This window comes from Mesoplodon mirus (genome assembly GCF_964341445.2).
Source record: "Mesoplodon mirus genome assembly, chromosome: 9".
NCBI classification, from domain to species: Eukaryota; Metazoa; Chordata; class Mammalia; order Artiodactyla; family Ziphiidae; genus Mesoplodon; species Mesoplodon mirus.
Genome location: NC_138985.1, coordinates 36,564,095 through 36,589,487, shown reverse-complemented (window position 1 = coordinate 36,589,487; position 25,393 = coordinate 36,564,095). Strand labels below are relative to the sequence as shown.

At 36.1% G+C, this 25,393-nt stretch overlaps 1 protein-coding gene across 3 annotated transcripts in view; it reads left to right on the top strand.

The window, feature by feature from the left end:
- Window positions 1-1,874: 1,874 nt before the first annotated feature.
- SEMA3A (semaphorin 3A) overlaps window positions 1,875-25,393 on the top strand; it is a 504,012-nt gene continuing 480,493 nt past the window's right edge. For all 3 annotated transcript variants that reach the window (XM_082632321.1, XM_082632319.1, XM_082632318.1), the window contains exon 1: window positions 1,875-2,252. The gene's annotated coding sequence lies outside the window, so the exon portion shown is untranslated. The remainder of the gene's footprint in view (window positions 2,253-25,393) is intronic.

Below are 25,393 nucleotides of genomic sequence, written 5' to 3'. Positions count from 1 at the left end.
CTTCTATCAGTGGGCTGGGTGATATTTCTATTATTCATTTGGACACACAAAGCTAGAGTATTTAATTCTAAATTATAACTACCCAGAGAAATAAGAGTTTATTTTCAATTTTCCTGTAAAAGAAATCAATAATAATCATTTTATTTTGTGCAGGATAAACATTATTCTGCATAGAGACTGTCCAACATGGTGAAGAGTGAGGATTCTAGAGTCCAATCCAATGGAATCCTGCTTCCAAATCATAAGAAATGTGTGACCTTGGATAGAGTAACCTCTCCAACTCTTTTCCTCATCTGTTAAAAAAATTTAAAAAAGGTGTCCTTGTAGGACAGAAGAGATGATGCGTGGAGAGTTCTTTGCATGGTTTCTGGCCTGTAGCAACTGTTCAATTATCACCATCATCATTATTAATAATAATAGTTATGCAATATATGATATAGGAAAGTAGCTCTCAACAGTATAAGAAAATAGGTCAAACTGTTCAGATCTGAAAGTGAATTATATTTATTTTAGTTACTTATACATTTTTTATCCTCAAAGAGTGGTAACATAGAAAGCCTTAAAGTTTCGGGACTCCCCTGGTGGCGCAGTGGTTAAGAACCCACCTGCCTACATGGGACTGAATGAACTGATGAGGATTATTATAAGTTTTGTGTCTTTCTGTTTGAATTAAAAAAAAATCCCACAAGGACTCAGAGGCAAAAGATATACAAATCAATTTTCACTGCAAAGTAAAGGAGCTGTTACAGTGGAGGATTACTGGACTGAATATCAATATTATGACATAGTGTGAGTGTGTTTCATAATTGCAATCATTGTTGCTTTTGCTGTGGTCATCCATTTACAATGCTTGGTGTCCGTTTATTTATCTCTTGTAAAAATAAAATACAGTGTGTGTGGGAAAAAAAAAAGAACCCACCTGCCAATACAGGGGACATGGGTTCGAGCCCTGGTCCAGGAAGATCCCACATGCCGTGGAGCAACGAAGCCTGTGCACCACAACTGCTGAGCCTGCACTCTAGAGCCTGCAAGCCACAACTACTGAGCCCACGTGCCGCAACTACTGAAGCCTGTGCACCTAGAGCCCATGCTCTGCAACAAGAGAAGCCACTGCAGGGAGAAGCCCACACACCGCAACAAAGAGTAGCCCCAGCTCGCTGCAACTAGAGAAAGCCCACGCACAGCAATGAAGACCCAGTGCAGCCAAAAAAGAAAAAAAAAAGTTAATTAATTAATTGAAAAAAACAAGAAAGTCCTAAAGTTTCCATGGGTTAAGTTGCCTGAGCTAATATGTGGTATGCATCACACCTGCAAGAGGACATTTTTCTAACAACTGGCTTCAGTCACATCTCTAAAAAATGCCCACTTGCAGAATGTCAATCTGTCTGACAGTGTAAATCTCCTTAAAGCAATTTAATTCAGATTAAAAAGATAACCATGGCTTATGTAGCAGAATGAGGGATCTGTTTCAAAGCCATTACCTTAACACTATCAATAACCCACTACGACCCATGATTGAGTAGTTTTAATTAAGTTCAGTTAGGGTGTGGGGGGAAGTGTGCTTCATTTAATCCTTCGTTAATAGTTAAAGTGAATATTATAAATATCTCTATAACTTTCGTTGCTTGAACATCTTTCTTTTTTATTGAATTTATTGTTTACCATGCTATGGAGCAATGCCATTTGGGGAACTCCGATTCCCAGGAGCTTTAATGCTACCCCACTTCCAGCACTATAAAATAGAGGCCTGCTGTTTTAATCACGCCTCTCTCTCTCTCAATGTTGTTTGCGCCCTGGTACAACCCATCTGCCTTGAATCTAGTCCTCCGCTGGGGCTGCACACATCTGCCAGCCAGACTACCTTCGTACACAATTACTCAATCCACCATAAGGCTCTTTAATAGGAAACAAGTGTGACAACGGCAAGCCTCTTTTTTTTTTTTCCTCCTCCTCTTAAACCACAGAGTCAAGTAGCTCTAATACAGATGAAGCTTGATAGATCCGCCCAGGTGTAGGTGAAATGGTAGAGCCTCAGGGGTAATAGATGTTGTGCTCTCTCAGGCTGAAGTTTAGCACTTTGTCCTGACCGGCTCTTCAGCAGCAGTGCGATGGGCTGTTCCTCGTACAGTTACAAAGTCAACATGCTTCTTGCCGCTCACAGTTATGCCTAATCTGGAGGACAACCTGGAGCTAGGTAAGAACAGCAGAACCACCCTTTAACTTCAACGTGTGGACAAAGGACAGCAAATGCAGTAAGTGGAAAATTTATCTTTCCTTCTTTTTCTTGGGAATTAGTTAAGGATGCTTACTCTCAGGGAATCCTCTAAAGACTGTGCAAAAAATGAACTAGCATAAAACCTGTGTTGATAACCCTGTGGATTTCCTCTGGTTTCGTTTTTCACCAGTTCCTTGGCACTGTCACTGAAGCTTAGACTCCGCGAGTAACTTGCTCATTCAGAAGGTCTCGGAACTAAAATGTGGTGCTAATAATATTGCTAATTCAATCCTGTAGCCTAGCATATTACCCACTCTTTCTGGGTGAAATGTCCTTTATTTCTGTCAAAAATGATGGTGGCAAGTGTTTTCTCACAGTTCTGAGAATAGAAAAAAAAATTCTTTAGGAAGCACATACTCTTCCTGAAAATGGATTTCAACTTTTACACATAACTGTACTGTTACATCACTAATCATACATTAATGGGGGAAAAGTGCTTATAATTTTTGCTTAAATCTGTTCTATAGCTCAGTCCCTTACCAAAGAAGTGATCTTAAAAATTCTAAAAACAGTATTAGGTTGGAGTAGCCATGACAATGATAATGAATTTTTAAAACAAACAAAACAAAACAAAAGGTCATTTGTCTAATAGCATAAGAAAAGATTAAAACCAGATGTAGGAAATCTCAGTTTTGACTTTTTGGTCTTTCATGCTTGGTTTCAAGCAGCCTTCACATTGCGTTTACTTTGCATTTACAACTTTAGATTCACCATTAAACTATGTTTGAACTTGAAGTTCAGATTTGATCTAAGTACAGCCCTGTTCCTTGAGCCCCCTACTCTGATTTTTACTTGGCTATGGGGAGTCTTTTAACTACTACGCCATATATCCTGAATTGTGTTAACAAGCTAACTGCGGTGGACGTTTTCAGGTGGAATGTCAGCCAATGTGAAAGAATGTGTTTGCTGTTCGAATGCATGATATTCCATGTAGGTAATAAGCGCATGGGACATATGCCCTGACAAAGATTCCAGTTATGATTCCCAAATTCAATCCTTCAAATATTGCACAAAGATGATCATGTTAAAAGAGAATGCAATAAAAACTGTCAGCACATCGTATCTGTTTGTAGCCTTTTGAGGTTTTATCTTTTTTTCCTTAATTTAGGCAATTTTTATTTGAAAAATTAGTCTGGAATGCATTGTCATCCCAAAAGACGATTCACATATATAGGCTACATAGGTGAAATTAGATAAAATACTGTTGCATTGTTTAACTAATTCCCCACTGGCTGATGTTTTGTTTTTGTTTTCTAACTATTATAGATGGACACATTGAAATTGATGGTTTAGCCATGACGGTAGAATCCTGATGACTCCTTTGTGTATATTCAGAAATGATTTAGCTTGGATAAAGTTGCTGCTATGAGAGGTTTAATTAATTACTGCTAGTTCAGTATATTTCTTTAAGAATTGCATTTGACATTACTGATGGCGGAGTAAACGCAGTTTAAAAGTCATCCTTCATGAAATACTTTAACCGACAATTGTTGGTATTGAATAGCAGTCAATGTCTACCCCCTACAGGGAGAGAATCTAATTTCACTGTGCCTTCCCCAGAACATGAATACCACAGAGTACAGTTCACACATGTGAATGCTGTAACCGTGTCAATGACTCCAACAACTGCCCCTTAATGAAAAGGTCAGCCCTGTGATTAATAGGAAGCCAGTTTGAAAGGCTGGACCTCACTTCAGCACTACATTTGGATTTGTTTCTTCTTGATTTACTTCATTTGCCTTTCAAAGTGTAATAAAAATCAAGTGGCACTACACTGCACTTTTTAAACACCTTATGGTTGATTTTATATGATAGCAACACATTGGTTAGTATCTTTGGTTCATTAAAAAAATAGTAATTAAGTGAAAAAGTCAGTCAAGCCAATTATTGAGGGCATAAGGATGATGAATGAGAATTTTACTCTTTATCTAAATAGTTAGAATATATAACCTTTGCTTAAGTTTCAGTTAATTTAAAAAACTTTAAGAGGCATTGTGGGGGTGAAGATGGAGTGACAGAGGAAGGGTTTGATATTTTTACCTAAGATGTATTATGCATAAATGCTACCTATATGCTAGAAAGTGAATATACATAGGTAACTTATGCAGATAATTTTGTACCACCAGTGGTAAAATTCATTGAAGAATATAGCTAAATGGAGTTGAAGCCAGTAATTATAAACCTAGTGACATCCTCAGAGAAGTAATCTAGTTATCTAAAATTTGTAATGGTTGCTTAGTTATAACTAGTCCAATAAAAACTTGTGCTCAAAAGCATTATGATTAAGTCCAACTTAAAATTTAAAAAAGAATATTTTTTAACTGGAACTATATTTTGCTAGTAAATATCATGTTAAAATTTATGCAATTCACAAATTAGATGGCCCTTAATTAAGTTGCTTTGTCTTTTCATTGATCTATGTGTTTTGTGTCCCTGTGGCTTTATCTGTGCGTGTTTTCAAATAAGATTGTGATGAGTAATTAAGTAATACAAACAATGTAAGTATATGTACTATATTTATTATACTTGAAAATTTCCATATACTTGGAGGAAAATTTTTAGCAATCACAGGAATATATCTACTTATTCTAAGGGATATTCTCTTTTAAATAACTTTTATTTTTTTAACCCTAAATCAGCAGTTACAGGATTTTATAACTCCATTTTCACTTGCAGTAAAGGAACTATATTACATATCAACATAGAAAGTATAGGAAAAAATATAGTCCAATTTCAATGGCCACTCAAGGAGGAAACAGTGTAGTCAACTCTATAATGGGCACACAATGTGTCCTAGATGTTCTCCCACTTTATCAATGACCATAGCTATATCTTCCAGGTTATCTTCTATTCAGGGTTCCATTTTTGCTCTGAATTGGAAGCCACCTATTTCCAGATAGGGTACTAATGAATAATATTTGTTGGGAATCCTCAAGGAACCAGACACTGCACTGAGCATTTTGTACCCATTATTTATTTAGTCCTTAGAGCCCAATGAAGTAAGTACTATTTCTGTTCCCATTTATAAATGTAAAAGCAGAGTGGTTGAGGGACTTGCCTAATGTCACACAGCTAGTAGGTAGTGGAACTTGGGCTCAAATTAACTTTCCCTGAGGACAGATATCTCCTCCAACCACTGGACTTCACTTCTCTAACAAGTGACTTCATCATCAGTACATTTAACTTCATCTCTGATCACTTTATCAGTACTACTTGAATGAAAGGCATTCATAAATGGACATAGATAGAACGTCCAATCAAACAAAACATAAATAGTTAAATGCCAGTGAGTATGATGTCACTTCAAGTTACATCATCATTCAGCACTTATAGATTCTACTACTTTTCAGAGGTTTTATTGCAGGTAAAGAAGGAGTTGCAGTTACACCCCAGACATTTGGGGAAGAACTGATCCTTCCACCCTCACTCAGTTGCCAAATTTCCATTCCTATTAATATTGAGTCTCTGAGAAGAGTTTGTCTCCTGAGGGTATTTCCAACCAAGCCACTGCTGACTTTATCACAATGGGGTGACTCTCATCGCAGTGGCCTCCCAATGAGAGTCACCAAAACACATTCCCACCTCTAAGACAGTGAAGAAAACGAGCTGTCAATTATTCACCCTCAAAGATTTTTAGGCCTCAGTTATTTAGTAGGACCACCTGGATATTTATTTTTTTAAAATTTGAATGCTAATTGGACTTTTCCTTATCTGTGGATTTTTTTTTCTTTTCTGTCATGTAGACATAGCCTGGAAATCACCTATTTGAGAAATTTCATTTCAAATACAGATTTTCCTAAGACCTACATCTGTGTTTTCTCTATCTGCTGAAACACTTTCTCCCTAAGATGGACGTTCATCAATATAATTGAGAATATTTCTTTGTAGAGAGATCAAAACCAAAATATTTGTGATAAAACCGCTTCTATTTCATAACGTAACTTTTATCATTATGGGCTTGTGTATTCGCTCCCTAATAGACAGAATATTCAGTTTAAAAGGAGTTTGGTTTTTTCAAGTCCATATTATCAAATTTTTAAGCCAAGACATCAGTTACTTTTAAAACACAAGCAGATTTATGCAAGGCAAATGAAATGAACATGAGGAAACTCCTTTAAAATTTTAGCAACCTCAACCCATTTTTTTCTGAAAAAGTGGGTAGATATGTTACTATAATTCTTAAATATCCTTTTGGTTTCAATGAAAGATATTTGAAAAAGATATTTAAAAGTGGTTGGCATGTATAAAACCATAGACTATTCCTTATACAAAAGAAGACAAAAAAGAAAACAAGTAATTTTTTCAAACTAATCTTAAGATCCTAGAAGAATTAATCTATGGTGACAGGATCTAAAAGTTCTAAATACCCTGAGGATGATTACTTTAAAAACAGTGGTCAAAGACTTCCTCTATCACTATCATTACTCAAAGAGATTCAACAGGCTAGCTCCTTGAAGCTAATCTTATCCACATAAATCCTTTTTGAATTAACCAGAAGCTACTTCTTGTTTTTTTGTAGGCTCATATTAAGTGGAAGAGTCTTCCCATCCCCCCTTGCCCAACTCCTTACTTGACCCATTCCAAACCTTCCACCAGGGCCCCAATCTGCAATTAATTCTGATGCTGGGTACTACTGGCTCATGTTGCAGGGAAATATTGGGAACACTCTAGGTTATACGTTGTGCTGTGGACGGCTCCACCCATATCTGGTGGTTGGCTGTCTCTGCTCATTTCTACAGCTTCATACATCCTGAATCCCAAGCCAGCAATCAACCACAACTCAACTCATGGTCCTTCCTTTGTATGAAGGGTTCTTGTTCCCAGTTTTCCTATGCCTGTCAGACTCCTGGCCAACTCGGATCTATTTCTGTAACCAATATCCAAGAGTTCTTGGTTTCTCCCCCTTCTTAGCAGTAAATATTCTTTTCATTTTAGACCCATTGAAACCTATAACCTATTTTGAGCAGGATATGAATTTTTAATTTTTTTATGAAGTACACTTTATCATGGCTCTATGTTCAAAGTAAAAGTTGCAGGTGTGACTAAATCAAGAATTCAGAGGCATCTAATTAGCAGTCAGCTTCATTTTGTTTTATTCCTTAATATTGTACATTCAAATTTGGATGAGTAGCAGAAAGGGATGATCAGTGTTCTGTCTGTATTTCCATTAAAAGTTTGAGGTTTTGACCTGGCCAGATATGTAGATATGCTTAAGTTTCACATGATAGATAATCATTTTCCCAATAAATAGTATTTTCAGTCACTCTAGAATTTATTTTCCCTAAAGCCTATACTATTAATTATATATATATATATATATATATATATATATATATATATATATATATATATATATATATAAACGTGTATACTTACATTTGACTGAATTACAAATCTAAAATTCCCCATAAGTGAAGCACTGAAAATGAAATAAAAACACTGGTGTTCAGGTCCTCTTTTTGACAATTACTAGCTCATTTTCCGAATGTGGAGAATGTGCATTATGTGACATTTTGGTAATTATTTACACATGAAAGAACTTTGCAAAGCTCTTTGTAAAGTTACCGGGAAGAACTTTGGAAAATATATAAGATAGAAAAAAATAGGAGAAGGCACAAGTCATATATATGAGGCTTCACACAAGACTCTTGCCAGGCTTTTAAAGGGTTTTGCATGTAGTGCAGGACTATATGTTGGATGTAATTTGTTATATCACATAAAGCATAACACATATTTTCTCCCTTAGATTAAAATATATGTCAATGATGTTTAACCAGAAAACTTTTATCTGAGACTGAGTTCCACTTAACAATGAGTTTACATAAATAATTATTTCTTGGACCAAACAGACACTTCTCAAACGTTTTCCCAATTTGTCAACTTAATGAAGGATTTGTATCTGATTATTGCCATTTCTTGAAGAGTCCCTTCCTTGTCCCATTTTGAATAATTTAAGAAATGAAAGAAAGTTAATAATGGAAACCAAAAATCTTAACCTTTTGAAGGTGAATCTACAATATTGAATCCTTGAATTAAGTTTAATTTATCCATCCTATCACAGGCAACATTGGTTTGACACATAGTGAAGAGGAGGAGTATTGTTAATACTATGGAGAATGTCTTAAAATTCACATAAAACATTGACATGTATTGTCATCTTTGCTCTCAGCTACTCCATAAGATAGTGCAGTAACACTTATATGTTTTTCACTTAAATAATATTAGATGCATATTTTACCACAACAAATATTGTGACCAAATATTTAATTTATACAAAATGAATATTTGAGTAAGATTAGCTTGTGTGCAAACATTTCCATTTTCTTTAAGATATAAAAGTAAATATATATAGGTGAATATAGAGAAGAGATATTAATTCAGTGACTATGTCCTATGGTTTACATTATTGCATTTAATCTTCATATTGATAGGTAAAAGTAGATTTCTAATTTCCATTTTACAGATGAGCGATGTGTTTTATTTTCTCAGTTTTATGAATAACATTACACCAATAAAAATGTTTTCAAGTGACTAGTATAATATTGAATCAGTAAATGTATACAGACATGCCAAGATGCCCACAGGCAGTGTAGGTTGGAACAGAAACTTTTTTTATTATGGTTCCAGTCCCTTGGAATTAGAGACTCAAACAATTTCAATATATTATGAACCTCAAGGATGAACATACACACTGTATATATGGTAAGAGTCATCCTGACAGAAACATTAGTATCACCATCATATTCTGATTCAAGAAAATATAAGAAATGAGTATGATGTCACATAACACCATTTATTGGGGAAGGCATTTTACCTTAGCGCTTTTATAAGAATGGAAATGCTATAGATGGTTTTATCATGTGAAAAATAATATATATTCTATATCAAACTTCATCTCTACATCATATTTTTAGGTACATTCATTAATTTGTGTTATAATAATGTGATATATAACTTGCTCTTTGTGTATGTAGTTTGTGTGTGAAAGTGAATATGTGGATGTGTGATAAAACCCTCTTATTAGAGTGATTTCTATTACCTATTCCACAGCAATTGCCTTATGAAATATAAAAGGATTTTTATTTTGTTTAAAGAACTATAATCTATAATTTAAAAACCAATATCACAAACTTTTGTTGCACCCACAAGAAAAAAACTTATTAATTTCATATTTGTTTCCTGGCTTACCTTGGCTGTTTTAGAGTTTTGAATATTTATGTTAATCCTTTGCTCTTCTCTGCAGCTGTACGAACACTGCATTTTTATATTATTTAATATGTAACCTTAAACAATGACTATGGCTACCAACAGCATTACACAGGTCTTGTAGGTGGAATACAAGGGGTTTTATATATTATTATTAACATTTTTTAAAAAATTGTCCATTTTGAAAATTGCAAACTTTTCTTTTTTATTATGACAAAACCCAGATTTTTTTTTTTCCGTTAGTATGACTTGGGTGATGTATTGCCCACTTGGAGTCTTTTTAGACTCTCCTAAACAACCAGACTCACAAGACCACCATTGGCCAATGCTGGCGCCAGCTTACTCAGAAAGAGCTAGGACCAGGAGGAATAAAAGACTGCCAGCAGGGCAGCCCCTGGGGCTCCACTGAGGCAGTCCTTTCAGCTGGCCAACAGCTCAGGAGCAAGCAGAGAAGCTCAAAAGGACACAGGTAGAGGAAGCACCCTGGTTTGAAAGCTTCCTTCCCTGTAGGAATATCTATTGGAGCTGTAGAGGGACAGCTTCTAGGGTTTCCACAAGGGACCTGCCCAGTGAAAATAGTCACCATACTCAGGGAAATCCAACAATAGGCTCCCTATCAGGTATTCACTCCCAGTCCCGATTCAGTGTAGCAGTCAAGGCTCATTTTTACCATAGGTAAATTTTTCTAGTAATTCTCATTTTTATCAGGTTTCTGGGAGATTAGAGCTAGACGGTTTGTAAAAGATCAAATTGTCATGAAGAAAGGGAAAGCGTGGATAATGTGAAGTTTGAGAAGATTAATTCAAGAACTAGTATTTCATATTTCCATTCTGTCTACAAAAGCATACTGCATTTTATGGTTTTAGTTATTGCACAGAGACCTGCTATCATTTCTTGTTTTGATTTTTCTTCTAAAACATTTTAAGCATTTCTGCCCTCTCTGTAAACCTTAAAAACTATTCACACCTACACACCAACATTTTGAAGGGTCTAGATTCATTAATTAAAACTTCAGAGGGAATTTTGTGTCCTTTGTATCAGACTAAATTGGAAAGGTAAAGACTACATTTTAAAGGACTAAAACTCAGAGTCAATTATGTAGCTGCTTAATATAAATAAGATAACCATGGAATTGCTTCCACAGCTCAGGTCACTAGTTCTGGAGGAACACTTCTGCCATGGGAAGAGGCCAATAGGGCCCATCCATGGTACATCAGTTGTGGCCACAGCAGTAACGTTGTATGTGGCCACACACGTGGTAAGCCTGCCTTAGGGGGATGATGTGAATGTGGCAGGAAGGAAGAAGTGTAATGAGCAGATGATATCTTTTGAGGTCCTACAACATGTTCATCAGTGTTTAAGAATTCACTCCAGCTATTTTTTTCAGAAAGGACGATGGGCTGCGCTAAGTTCAGAGCATTTTGAGTACACTTATGGAAGCCAATGGAAGACACTTGCTGAATGAAAATATTATTTAGGGAACATCTTTAAATTTACTTTTAATGACTATGTGTTGCATATGAGTCTATTTTTCACCTTTTCTACCATTCCAGGTGTTCCTCCTTAGCCCCTAAACTCCACATCCTCCATCCCTAGCATACCTTCCAAAATCAGTAGGAAATTCACGGGGAGGGAAAAAATGGCAAATGAAATACAAACAGCCCTGACCAAATGTTGCTAACTGAGTGAAAGTGAGGCTGCTCCACCTTCCCAGTGGCTACTGTAGAGGTGAACATTAACCTTGTTTTAGTAAACTTCATTTATGTAATTAATCATGTTGTCATTGGTGCGTTAGTGATGCAGTTTACCTTGGATAACTGCCAGATACCTCAGAGCCTTACATGACCCTAAACTTTTCACATGTGCCTAGTATAATTAAGTTTACACTGAATTCTACGTTAGTGTGCTAATGTCCTTTTGCTCTAGCTATTTTTGTTGTTATTGTTGTCCTTGCTTTAAATTGATCTTTAGAGTTTGCATGTGAAAAAGAACTGCAGAGTGCTGCCAAATCCAAGTTTGTGTGTCTAACGCACAGTGGGGCAAATAAGCTGAAACGTCAGAGTTTGGAGCAGAGAAAGGTTTATTGCAGGGCCAAGCAAGTTCGTGCTCAAAAGACACGACCTCCCTGATGGTTTTCAGGGAAGCGTTAGTTTATAAGCAAAATTTGGGCTGAGGGCTGCAGTGTGTGACTTTCTTCTGATTGGTCGGTGTAACAGGGAGGTGTTCCAGGAATCTTGTGCTCAGCCTGAAGTTACCATCCTCCACCTGGGCGGGGCCTTAGTTCCTGCAGGAGAACTCAAAGATATTGTTATTTGTATTCCTTGAGGAGGAACCAGGATGCTGCTTTAATCTTTGCACTATTGTTTCTTGATTGCTCCTCTTTTGTTTTTGCATTCCCTTACTTCCTATTTAGAAACCATTTGAATCTGACCTTTTGAAACTCAGGGATGGTCTGGGAGGCTGAAACCTCTTTCCTACAGACAAGAAACTGTGGACAAGGAAAGGCATTTGTACCCAGGAGGGCCCCCCAGGGTCCTGCTCGGTTTCACAAGGAGTATTTTCATCTATAGAACTTCTTATTTATTAATATTGGTGATAAATTGTTGACGCACTCAATGGTTAAACTATGGCTGGGCAATATACATGGTATACGGTGTCATTGATATATGTTCACACTGTTTGAGGTTGTATACTTTTTTAAGAATGAAGTACTTTGAAAACCATTAATTTTAAGGCATAATATAAACATCCTTCCCTGTTCTATGAAATCTTGAGGTAGGTAGTATCTTTCCCTGATCTGAATTCTATAATGTGAATTACCTGTGTCATTTATTTGATAGCTCCCTGTACTGAGATATTTTCATACCTAGTTCCATTCCCTACTAGATGATAAGCTTCTTGGACACAGGGGCCATGGCTTCTAGCTCCTTGTGTGCAACACAGCCATGACAAAGTAGGTGTTCAATAAATACTTCTTGATTGAGACTTGGTAATTCCACCCTGTAAATACAGATTGAAGGGTCTTTACCTTCAGTCTCTATACCTCATTTGCTGTTTCATTGGCTATTAGCTGGAACTGATTGATAGACATGAAGATTTTTTTTAAGAGAATTGGCAGCTATGTAAATACAGCACTTAACCTTAAGCACTCAGCCATTAACCTTAATCACTGTCCATTAACCTTAAAGCACCCCAGGTTTCTCCCCTTACAATCCCCCAAAGCAGACCCCACTGAATGCATTTTTTAGCATGAAAAAGAATCTCAGTAGAATGTTTTCATTGTTCTGTGAGTGGCTATAAAAATGTATTTTGAAAGAGAACATTTGACTCCATTTCTTTGTGTAGATACTAATTAATTTTCCAGGTGTTCCAAGAAAGATACAAAATTGGAAAATTATTTTGAGGAGCATGTTAGGATATATTTGATAAGAAAAAGAAAAGACAATGTTTTTTTTTAACAGAACAATTTATAAAGTTGATAATCATAAAAGTATCACATATCACTTTCTAATTAACCCCACAAATTTATGAAAAATAAACTTTTCCTATAGTTGTTGCTAAAATCTTATGTAATATTAATTCCAGACATGGAGAAATAACCAATTACTTTAAGAATAGTGACTGCCTGAAATATTTTCTATCCAATTTCAGGTAATAACAGAGAAGGATAAATGGAATTTCCTTCTTTAAACATAACACTTTAGATTTGTTCTTGTAAGTTTTTTTGTCTATAGGCATAACAAATTTTATTGAAATAATAGCACCCATATTCATAATCCTTTGTAGTCTACAAAATTTACATTTTCTCTTTTGGGTGTTTCATAAAAACTATATAGAATAATAATTATATGTTATTGGAAAGAAACAAAATGTCATGTTAAGTAATGTATTCCAGTTTATTGTGTTTGTTTTATATCATGGTTTTGTTTTCACCAAGATCTATATTCACAACCTATAAATGTAGTAGAATAACATTATAAAGTTGCAAAATGTTTTCTGAGTAATTTTATATGCAATTATGTTTTACAACCTCAATCTTTGGTGGGAAAACAGTAAGTCAGTGACGTTTTCCTTGTGTTCTGAACATAATACATCTTAGTACTGGTGGCCGGGTGTGGAAGAGGCAGAAAGAACACCTTGCTGTATCCAGGAAGGCAACCTGATACTAATGGACTGATTAGTTTTAGACTTGCCAAAGTGTTCAGTTTTGCTCCAAGTCCCAGGGGAAACTGATACTAGAAGGTGTGAGCAACTGAGTGCAGGGGAGGGTCTCCTTTACAACTGCATTTCAAGGTATATTTTAACAAATGTGAAATCTCATTGGAAAAACAAACCAGTGTAACACTATTACTTCAGCTCTAGAAAGATGTTACCTCACCATCAACTGGTTAGCTGTTCACTTGGAATATACAGTTACCTAACTGAGAAAGAAGGTGATAATGAGAGGGGGACTTGGCAAGAGAGTCCAGGCAGAAGGAGCTCCACAAAAGCAAACCAAATACAATATTGACCATGTGTTTTGAGAATTAATCAATAGCTTTCACAGAAATTACTCTCCATATGTTCATTTCACTCTCTAAGCATTTAGTCATTTGTTCATTCATGGCCCTGAGGATGCTCTTAGAGGAATAAAGATCTTAAGACCATACAAATGAACTGTTTTGCTTTTTATTTAGTAGATTCCATATTCCCACATCACTATATACATGGGAAAATAGCTTAGACATATCTGTATACGTTAACATTCTTTTCACACAAAGTGATAAAACATATATGTAGATTTGGCTCAGAATTTGAGCAAATAAATGGAAGTAAATTTCTGTCCTTCATCTTTGCCGAATGCCTTTCCAATGTACACATTTATTCATCTGAGTAACATTACTTGAGGAACTCCATTACTTCAAGATTATTATATGTCATTCTGTTGTCAAGACAGTGCTGTAAATGTATTTAGGATGTATTTTTAAATTATTTTTTTTTTCAAACATGTGGCAGATACTGTTCTATGCTGCCTTTTACTTGTGGTAGAGCAACTAGTAATAATACAAGTATCTTTCCTTTAATATGAATATTAAATGCTATGGTAGAGGCTGAACACTGGAAAACTGATTAAAATGTTCTTAATTTTTCTTCCTACAGAACTTGGTTAAGAATTGTACCCAAGTTACAAGAAAAGCTTAAATTTATGATAACACTATTAAGTAGAAACTAAACATCTGGATATTGTGCAAGTTAGTGTCTTACACTGGATTCTCAGGGGCAATTTAAAGAGTCTCGACTACATAAAATGCAAATTCTTTTCTACGTTTTTCTACTTTAACTATGTCACTTTTTGGCTATTTATTAGTCTGCATGAGAAATAAAAGATTCTAATAATTTATTTTAATAGCTAAATATTTAAATAGCAAAGTAATATATCCAGTATTAGTAAAAGACATAATTTTTATATTTGTTTATTATTTTTATCTTTTCACTTGGGCACATGAATGCCTTGCATTTTAATAATATTATTTAATAATAATATTTAATAATATTAAATATTCATATTATTTGCTGAATAACTTATTTAATTCTTCCAATTAAGCACTGTCAGTCTAATTTAATAAAGCTAACTTCAAAATTTATCATTCTACTGGTTGTTAGCTCTACATTTGGACAACTGAGACATATTTAAAAGATTCTTTAACTTTCTTCACCTTATCCATAATTTCTAAGGAAATATAAAACTTTTGTGAAATCAAAAATTGCTACCATGAATATTGTCTTTTCTGTGTATATCTGGCTTTATTTGCATGTTTCTCCAAAATGAATTTTAACCTAGATTTGCATTAAAACTAGAGATAAAGCTTACCAGAAGAACAAAGGAGCCCATAAGATTAATGCTGAAACATTTTAGAGGAAACTGCTAGGGCAGAGACTATTCTATAGGGAGGGATAGAGAGGAGAACTCTCTTGCTTTGACCCTAGTGTTTCATTTGCGAACAGGAGTGAGTGCCCAGGTAATCAGGAGTTCTATAAGTAAATCCATATTTATGTGCACATCACCTATCAGTTAACAAAATATTTGCTCAGGTCTAATTACTTACAAAAGATTGAGCAAAAAGTAAATAGGGATGCCTCCTACTTCCTAATTAAACCACCAGGTTGCATGTTATGTGAATTTTCTTCCTTAAAGACTGTTCTTGAAATCCATTTTGATCTTATGTTGTCTGTAAGAGTTAGGTCAGAGTGTCCTGCCCAACCCAATAAATTCTGTTTCAACATCTGTGTGACGATTGCATTTTCCTCACTTGAGATTTGTTCAGATGTTTGGCAGAAAGGAATTTAAGAAAAATGGTATCTGTTTCATATTGGTTTTTCAGTCTTAAGACAGCAAGTCAACACACCACCATCACCCTAAAACCAACGAGAAGAAACAGCATAACCACTCATCACATTCACACACACCCTCACACCAAATGAACAAACAAACACACAAGCAGACCTAAAAAACAAACCAACTGCAAAAACAGATACTGCCTCCCTAAAAACTCATCATTGCAGGGAAATTTCAGATTGACTGCGTATTGTCAAAATACACTTTCACCAGGGAGTGTGAAAGGGGCCGTATGCACCCCTCCACATCCCAGCTCCAGCACTCCTGGGACCTAGCACTCCTGCGCCTGGGGGTGAGAACTCTGGCACCTTTAGCCCATCTGAGGTCTTCTGGAAGAAACATGATGTCACAGATGTTTCACTGTTTCTTCCTCATCCTCTCTATTTTCTTCTCTTGTACCTTTAAAGATTTTGCCTCTTTTTCCAGTTCCTTTTCACTTTTTTTTAAACTTCTCACATTTCTCCAAAGCTCTCTGATCCCCTTAAGTAGAGGGACAATTCTTCTGACCCAATACAAACATTCATACCCACTGGTCCTTTGTACTTTTTCTCAGTTTTTACTGTGGATGGGGCTTTTTCCCCCAGGGTAGACGTGAGGGTGTAAGGATCATCACCTGCACTTGCTGTCTCTAGGGATTTACTGAAGCACACTAGCTATTAATTAGCATTTTATGATGTGCTTCACACTCTTCAGAGGAAACACACTGTGTAAGTGCCAAATAGTAATAATTCAGTTCTCTTCTCTCCTTTGGGTTCTGGATGCACCAGTTCTCACACTCCTGAGGAGGAAAAAAGTCATATTCCTTATTATACCCACCTAGAGGATTAAAATATCAAGTGTAAAAGCTGCTACATGGAGGAATAGTTGTACTCATTTCAAAATGTTTGCAAATATTTCTGCAGAAAAAAAAAAGAGCAGTCCTCCGCATAACTATCAGATGAGGAAATCTACCCGCCCTCCCGCCCCCAGAATTCTGTACAATCCAAGCAGGAAGCAGAATTTCTCACCTGTGTTTCCTGTAGTCCTTTCACTATCTGGGAAACAACCTACCTTTTTGAAAGAACTAACTTTAGGTTCACTTGTCTCAATGACCACCTTCGCCATACAGGAAGCCCTTATTCTAGGTGCAGTTTCTACCTCGTGCTAATTTTGTCATACACACAATTTGCATCTTTAATCCATTTTTTTCGTTTAAACTATGCGAAGACTGTTTCCCTTAGCAAGGAAATTTCAGGTTTAGCTCATTTATGTTCTCTAATCATATCATTTTCATTATTATATCATAGTCAGAGAAAGCTGAAAGAAACTGTCTTTTTCCAAGGCCGGGAGATAAAGAAAGTGAAAGAGTTAGGAGGTGGGAAAATCCTAGCAAATGAGACTGAGAGTCATTGTTGCAATGATGGAACATACACAGCCTTGTAGGGTTTTGAACTGACCCGGGTCTCCAACAAGATCCAGACCTGTGTGTGTCTCAGGCATCTGAACTCTTGCTTCAGTAAAGGTACGGAAGATAGAACTATGACTCATTCCTGCCTCAGTATAGTGTTTTGAATTATATTTGTCTTTTTAATTTTTTTATTTAAAAATTTCCTCTTAGAACCAATGTTTAAGATAATACCCATAGTGTTAGGGCTCTTATTTTTGATTTTAAATTCTTTTTTAGTTTCTTCACTGTCTGATTGATTGGATATTTTTATCCATCCATCCATTCTCATGGTAATTAAAACGTGTATTATATTCGACTTAAATATGGAATACTAAGATGTATTCATGGATGGCATTTTAATCTTTCCCATTTCTTTTGTTTCTATAATCTTATTCCTTTATAAGTTAAAATTATGGAAAATAAAGTGATTAGACACAGAAATTAATGTTAAAACTTCAGAGGGAGTAAGAGGGAGGAAACATATTTAATAAGTAGGTATTGGGTACTCTGCCTAACTCTGTATATAGGTTGTTAACACAATCGTGTGTGTGTGTGTGTGCGTATGTCTGTTTTTATTATTAAATCGAAGCAATATCTCTATGAAGAAAACATATATGGTGATTCAAAGAAATTAAGTAAATTATTTAGGTTCATATCTAGAGTTAGTGGCAGAGCTGTGATTCAGACCCAGACCTATCTAACTCCAAAGTCCAGTTTTGTAACACCGCTATACAATATACAATACCCTTCTTACTGCCACTCTGGAGTGTTACCAACAATATGCGTGTCGCTCTAAACTCACAGCAATTTTGAAAGCTGTTGTTAATTCTATTATCTGCCATTTTGAGGAGGGAGTAGTACTTTACTTTTTTTTTTTTTTTTTTTGCGGTATGCGGGCCCCTCACCGTTGTGGCCTCTCCCATTGCGGAGCACAGGCTCTGGACGCGCAGGCTCAGTGGCCATGGCTCACGGGCCCAGCCGCTCCGTGGCATGTGGGATCTTCCCGGACCGGGGCACGAACCTGTGTCCCCTGCATCGGCAGGCGGACTCTCAACCACTGCGCCACCAGGGAAGCCCTAGTACTTTACTTCTTTAATGTCAGTGTTTCACTATGTATGAGATTTCCCTTTTTCCATTGTTAAAACCTATTGCTATTATCTGTAGCCTTGGTTTAGTGAGTTTACGTTCCCCTAACATAATATGGTGAAGTATGTTGTAAAAGTTTAAGAGCAGAATACTGATTTACCCCTTACTAAATTATGTGATCGTTCTTGGCCTATGAGTCTGTTTTTAAAAGACCTTTGTTTAGCTCTAAAATATTTAGAGGTATTTTGTAATTTGACAAACATTGAGTGTCTTATCTGGTAAAAATGGGGGGCATGTTTTACCTGAAGAAGGCTGGAGAATGTGATGGGGTAAAAGACAAGCAAACTATAGATTAAAAAATAGAACAGGGCTTCCCTGGTGGCGCAGTGGTTGAGAGTCTGCTTGCTGATACAGGGGACACGGGTTCGTGCCACGGTCCGGGAAGATCCCACATGCCGCGGAGCGGCTGGGCCCGTGAGCCATGGCCGCTGAACCTGCGCGTCCGGAGCCTGGGCTCTGCAATGGGAGAGGCCACAACGGTGAGAGGCCCACGTACCGCAAAAAAAAAAAAAAAAAAAAAAAAAAAATGCAATGAGTTTTAAGCTATTTCTCGATTAATTAAGATGTTGACTAAGATTTCTTTGCCTTTAATGTCTAGATGTTTACTTTAAGTCCTCCTTACCCCAGATCCATGTCCCATTGATGTCCAAAGCCTACCTCAAATTTTTGCCTATTCCTGAAACGTGTTGGAATAGGGGAATAGGACAACGCACCTCATGTTTTTCTTTGTAGCTCCTGACTCTCAGCTAACTTTTCCTCAATTCATGAAAAATGTTACCATTTCTCTTGATATTATTTATATGGACATATAAGCACACAAATATTCACAAATCCTTTTTTTCTATTAATGGCCATATATATTATTTTATTAGACTGGGCACTCAATTTGAGGTTAAGTAATCCCCAGAGCTATCTACTACTGTTCATTGAGTTAGTCTCTTAAAACTCTATTAAATTTAGTTAGCAATCAGTGTCAAGTCAGTGCAATTATAAATAGTCCTGGGCATTAACCTAAGCTACTGAGGGGAAAAAAAAAATTGAGAGTCAGATGATTTGCAGGACCACTATTCCTAATGTGTTGTTCACAATTAGAAGCATCACATTTTTATTGGAACAAGAGGTCTAAAAAAGGATTTCCCAAGTCAGCCTTAGGTTTAAAAGCATGTTTCCCTAGAAACCAGGAAAAAAAAAACATGCACAGAAGTATGGATGGTTTAGACTGTCTCTTTTTGGCTGGGGGAATTGGGGATTTTGTTGCACTCTAGCAATTCCAGGTCTAGGTTTTGTAACGCTTTCATTCTCTCTCTCTCCCGTGAGGATATAAAGCCATTGGGATAGGTTGCTAACACAATCTATTTTTATCTCTCTCAAAAGACTAGAATTATTGTCCTACAAATCTAAGCTTTGCTTTTTTGACATCACTATAGATGTCAAGGTCTTTTGATTCTTCCCACATCTATTTATTCCTCTGTGCCATGAAAAATAAGATATATTGACATTAAGCAACAATTTCAACATTTTATTAAAAATCTTACACAGAAAAAGACACCTAAAGATCCTCCTTTAGGGATTTCCTTGCACTGTTTTAAAGCTTTATATATCTGTTTATTAAAGGAGATATAAATATGATGAGTCAGAAAAATGTTAGTCTTTTAAAATGATATTGTGTCAAGCAGTCACCCTGATTGCTAAAAAGAAATTCTGCTGGGGATAACACACACACACACAGAGTTTAATATCATTTCGCCTGCAAGGCCACTCACAAGCATTAATACGTTATGGCTCAGGACAGGAAAGAAATATCACAAAAGACAGGGAAAATGATTTAATCCCAGTGTCTTTCTGGCTTAAGAATACTTTCTTTTTTTGTGTATTGCTGGTTTTGAACTTCAGAGTTTTTGCTGGAATAAATGATTAAAATATCATAATTCCCCATTTTAGTCTTTCTACTTGCTTGTTGGAAGGTCTGTTAAACTAGGGACATCTCTTTTTTTTTCTTCCTCTGTCTGCTCTCAGTGTTCCTATCTTTACTGCTTGCTAGCCAGTAAAGAATCATAATCTATTTTTCCCTCTGACCCAAATAATTTTATATATGAAATCCAATTATAAAAAATATATATATATCAAGTACAGTCTTGAAGGAGAAAGAATTCAAATCTTACTCAGGCAGCCAAATGGGTGAATGGGAACAAGGTTGGGACAGGCCTACTTTTATTCCTAGAGCATTCTTTCTAGAGTTTACGCTAAGGAATATTGCTAAATAAGAAGTGTTAAAAAATTAAAAGATAATTGGAGAAGGAGTTCTGGGATTTGTGTATAAACCTTGCTATATACCATACATAAGTATGTAACTTAGCTATTATCTGTATATAAGCCTCAGGTGTTTAGCATGAACTGACAGTCTCATCTTTGAATTCATCATGCTTTTTCCTTACATTAAATCACTGGGTCATGGCAAGGGGAGACCCACCTGCCAAGGCCCAGTCTGCATTCTTCCATCTTCTCACCTTCCATAGTGTTTTTTTTTTTAATTTATTCTTTTTTAAAAAAAGTTTTAACAGTATTTTCACAATTGTTATTGTCTCCTACTGACTACAGGGTCATTTACGTCTCCTCAAATACTTTATCACACAACCTAGTTCTAATATAGAATAAAACATATTTTTGATTAGGAACACAAATTAGACCAAATTAAAGGAAAAGAAAAATGAGTATTATTAAGGGCATTGTTTACAAGAAGAGCACTTCTCGTTATTTAATTTTGACCTTGAAATTTCTGATAACAGAAACAATAGAGGATTTATGAACTCTTTATAAATTATAACAATACAGGAATTCCAAGCACTTACGGAATCTCCTAATGATTTTTTTTTCTCTTCTTCCCATTCTTTATTAGATTATCTAACAGTAAATTTAGTAACTGGTATATACTTTTCACCGTGTTAATCTAAAATGTAATGAAAGATTTTCTGCTTTAATTTTTGTTTAACTATTAAATGTTTTTGTTTCATTTTACTCTTTTTATTTCATTAACAATTTTTTGAAAAGATTAATAGCACAGATAACCATTATTTCTGATTATTTTTAAGTTCATATTTTTCTAAAGTCTGTATTTTTCATGAATATAACAAATATCAGCATGGTTGGGAAATAAAATTAATTACCGTGATTATATGAAAGAACTGCTTGCCTCTTGGTAATAAGAACAGATTTATCACTAAGACATCTCATTTTCCATAAAAAATTAAACTACTATATAAAAGGAATCAATTGTATGTGAGAAGTCATACAAATTGACCCAAGTTACAGCCATATTTATTAGAAGAATGCTTTTACTTTTTTCAAAAGCACTTTCAGATATACCCCATGTAGCACATATGGGCCATGATTTAGGTTAACAACAACCAAATATTTTTTTAATGATCATCATTTACCATGTAAAAGCACAACAAGTTTCCTTATGTTCTGAGATACAAAAGAAGGAAGTAAGGCAACCTGTACTTTATTATTTTGTATCATATGCAAAGCTTTTCCTAAACTTTAAATCCAACTGAAAGCAGCTGCTGGAAAAATATCATTACACTCTACCTTAAGCTACAAAAACCAATTTAATGGTGACATTTTATTTTGTTCAGATGGTCTACTTTTTTCTTTTGTTTAAACCGGTAAAGCCTATGGAAACTGTATCTGGATGAAATCACTGGAAGGTGAAGGCCCATGACCAAAAACATTCTTTAAAGATTACGGGGTTACAGTCGAATGGTATAACAGCACTAACAAGAGCAAAGGTCTCCCAAAGACAGGAAGTAATATTACATCATTTATATATATAGCCACACTTTTCCTTTTCCTAGAGAGGGATAGAAAATTTATTATTCAAAATATCAATACATAAACCATGAACATTACTTTTAAATCACATGTGGTATGCTCTTCAGGTCAGCCTATTTCTATTTTTTAAAAGAAATAATCATTTCTCTAACCTCTCCAGGTCAAAAATGTTTAGTAAAAATTTCTTCAAGGGCTTCCCTGGTGGCACAGTGGTTGAGAGTCCGCCTGCTGATACAGGGGACACGGGTTTGTGCCCCGGTCTGGGAAGATCCCACTTGCTGCAGAGCGACTGGGCCCATGAGCCATGACCCCTGAGCCTGTGCATCTGGAGCCTGTGCTCCACAGCAGGAGAGGCCACAGCAGTGAGAGGCCTGTGTACTGCAAAAGAGAAAAAAAAATCAATTTTAACCATTTTATTTACTTTTCCTGAATTAAAATGAAAAAAAAAGAAAATTGTCTATGCTTTTATATATGTGTGTGTGTATGTGTATATATATGTGTGTGTATACTGATATATATCATTGATGTATATATATATATCTCAGTGTTATCATGATCAAAATTTGAAAAGCAAGCAAAATTCAACACTAAGCATTTTCAAAAATGAGAGTATTTTACCTCAGAGAGACAGTTTTTTAAAAAAGAAAACAAAAACTACTCTTGATGTGAATCCAATGGTCATAAATCTTTATCAGAAAAACTTTGGAACCAGACTGTTTAATCTAGCACCAGCCTTTATTGAACATGATGATAAGCAGCAATCTCTCTCCCTCTCTTACTAATTTTTATTTTTAAATCATTCATCTTAACTGGTAACATGCATTTGTTCATTCCTTTACTCATTCATAATTTATACATTATCCCTGGAAAGGACTCCCTATAAAAGTTATAGATAACAGAAAACCACTGACTTAAATAGTTGATAAAAACAAAGAGAGAGAGCAATCCCGGTTAACACTGTTACTGTGATATGAGCATTAAATGAAGATCCAAGTTTCATTGCATCTAAGAACCTAGCAAAGTGCCTTTGTAATGACCTTAAATGCAGTAAACTAAGCACCTGCTGTGGATTGAAGTTATAACCTTTACAAAAGTGTGACAGCCTTGCCGCTTAGGAATGACTCCCAGGTGGTCCTGGCGCAGCCTGGTCACATCTGCTAGGTCTTAGAAAGACGGGGGTAAGGGTTCTGCATGCTGGCTTTTTGCCACATGATCTTGCTGAAAGCTTTGTACAAATAAGGAATGCAAAAACTCCCAAGATGTGGAGAAGAGAGAGTTCCAAATTAAAAATACAGTATTGGGTGCCTCCAATAGGTAACTTTTCCTCTGTGGCCCTAAATTTTCCTGACTCTTAAATGAGTTTGTTGGGCTAGATCATTTACAAAGATTTGCTCTTCTCTCAGAATTCTTAGCAAGAATTTCATCTCACCACTGGTAGCTTATTGAGTCTATCATTTATTCATTTAACAAACATTTCCTTTAGGACTTGATGAATATAGTCTCTATCTGCTTTGGGCTCAAAGTTTTAGCAGGAGAGACAGAAATGTAAACAGACTATTAAAGAATAGAAAATATTACTATAATTTTTTTTTTTTTTTTTTTGTGGTACGTGGGCCTCTCACTGCTGTGGCCTCTCCCATTGCGGAGCACAGGCTCCGGACGCGCAGGCCAGCGGCTATGGCTCACGGGACCCGCCGCTCCATGGCATGTGGGATCTTCCCGGACTGGAGCACGAACCCGTGTCCCCTGCATCGGCAGGCGGACTCTCAAGCACTGCACCACCAGGGAAGCCCATACTATAATACTTTTATTCACAGTCATGTTGAAGGAAGCATGTAAGCCTTTTGGTGAGGTTAAGAAAGCAACTGTCTTGAATAAGAGTTCAGTATGTAATCACCATCAAAGGAAGGAAAGGAGAGGGCCATTTCTGGTAAAGGCCACATGAAGGCAGGAGGTGAGGAAAGGGTGGTAACTGAAAAAGAGTTCTTAGAAGTTCAATGATGTTGGAATGCACTGAAAATGTGAAAGTGGCTTTAAAAGTAGATAGAGGCCAGATCATAAAAGAAATTTCATGAAAGTCTGTGTAGTTCAGTGTTCAGGGTCATGGACCCAGAGTCCAATGCCTGGAATGGATTTCTGACTTAGTCATTATATGGTCTACATCTTTAAAAAATGTATTTAATACCTCTTAATGTCAGTTTCCACATGTGCGCAAAGGTGATTAGATTTCTCCCTTATAGAATTATTCTAAGGAGTAAATTAAATAACTCATACTAAAATTGAAACTTCAACTACATGACAAAAACTGAAAAATGCAAAATTGTTAATTGAGGTGCCAAATCATCACATGTAGATTTTTAAAGGGAATTTCTGAGCATTGGTAATCCTTTAAAATCACTTACACTTTGAGACTGTTTATTAGCTGAGTGCAAAGAGAAAGGAGGAGGGTTTATGAAGAAATTATGTTAAAAAGAGTAGTTGCCAACCTCTGGGCATCCATTCTAACGGGAATAGGGGGTGAAGTGGTACTACCTGCATCACCTCAAACCTAGAGAGGAGAGCTGCAGGTGAGAGGGTCCCAGCTGGGGACATCTGAATCACACACATAAGCACTCCAGTAAAAGCAGTCAGCTTCTATGATCTTCTAGATCCAAGGTTCCATCCAGCCCTCCAGCCTGAGGCTGACCTGAGCTGGCAGTTGGAATAAGATCTGTTGCTAAGTCAGGCTCATCTTAAATGGAGACGTATATTCTAAGTCTAAATGGAGGCTGTGTTTTGTGACCTATGGTGATCAAAGAGCTATCTTTTACTTAAGAAAGGGCAGAGAATTCATGGGCTTGTCAGAGTTTTCTTTCATAGATGGGAAGATATAACCTCACAGACAGTGCTTTTGAACAGGAGACAAAAGTGAAGTCTCATTTTGATGTCACAAGCAAACTTGTTCCACATACCAGTTTAACATTAAAGCACCAGTTGGTACACAGTGAGTGATTATTTTTTGTGGTGTGAGCAGCTATGCCAGGCTATGAAGTGTGTCCTGGATAAACTGGGAAGCCATTAGGAGAGCAATATGATCAGATAGTTTCGAGATAGTTTGGATCTGAGGTTTGGACAAATGTGCTGGGAGAGGAAG